The sequence below is a fragment of the Lithobates pipiens genome, unplaced genomic scaffold (assembly GCF_037356315.1).
Source record: "Lithobates pipiens isolate NorthernLeopardFrog02 unplaced genomic scaffold, aLitPip1_a1.2 Scaffold_19, whole genome shotgun sequence".
NCBI lineage: Eukaryota > Metazoa > Chordata > Amphibia > Anura > Ranidae > Lithobates > Lithobates pipiens.
In genome coordinates this window covers 88,648,996-88,650,178 of record NW_027507764.1, presented here as the reverse complement: position 1 = coordinate 88,650,178, position 1,183 = coordinate 88,648,996, and positions in this window count along the sequence as shown.

Here is a 1,183-nt window from a genome sequence, read left to right as displayed (position 1 = left end):
GGTTCAGTGACCAACAAGAGTGCTGTCGTTGGAGAGTGGAAGGTGTGATGGAGGAGCCCAGCCCTTAAAGTGATTGTAAACAATCACCTTGTAAAACAACCCATTTCATTTAAAATATAAATGAAAGGCAACACGTTTGTGTATAGATATAAAAAAACATTATAAGGGACATGCGGTGAGGTCAATGGCTGGTGAGGCACTGGCTAGTATCAGAGCCAGATACACAGGTTACATATGCCGCAAATGTTAGAGCGAGAACAATAATTCTAGCACTAGACTTCCTCTGTAACTCTAAACATGTAACCTATAAAAAATGTTAAACCATCGCCTATGGAGATTTTTACGTACCAAAGTTTGGCGCCATTCCACGAGTGTGCGCAATTTTAAAGCATGACACGTTAGGTATCTATTTACTTGGTGTAACATCATCTTTCACATTATACAAAAAAAATCGGGCTAGCTTTAGTGTTTTTTTATATATTCACAAAACTGTTTTAAAAAAAAAAAACACATTTGAAAAATGTCTGCGCCAATACTGTGTAACACAAAAAGTTGCAATAAGCACCATTTTATTCCCTAGAATGCCTGCTAAAACAATATATATAATGTTTGGGGTTCTGAATAATTTTTTAGCAAAAAAAAATATGATTTTTACATGTAGGAGAGAAGAGCCAGAAATGGCCTGGGTGACAAGGGGTTAATTATCATAAGTAAGTAATATATAAATAATCATTATATATTGTTTTTAAGGTAATTTACTATATTTTCAAAAACTGTACTCAAGCAGGCGGCTTAATGGAAAAATTACTGAAGTTTGAAGTTATAACTTCTAACCAGTAATTTAACAGTAAATAGATAAATAATAAATTATTATGTTATAACATATAGCATAATAATATACGATTTAGCTTGATTAAAACAAAACCTTTTCAGCAGGAAGCAAACTGTGTGAGAAAAACATGGGATTGTGGGTAAATATTATACCCATATACTCACTCATACATTTTCCTTCTAGTTAAGAGGGCTGTGCTGGAAGGCAGCATTTGTCTTTTAGACACATGCCCCTTCTATGACACTGCAGTGAGAGGACAGCCTCCACTGCAACATTTTTATTGGACAGCTGGGACCAATAGCGCTTTATCATTGGTACAAGGCTCCAAGCTGTCCATTGAGCTCAGTGCCT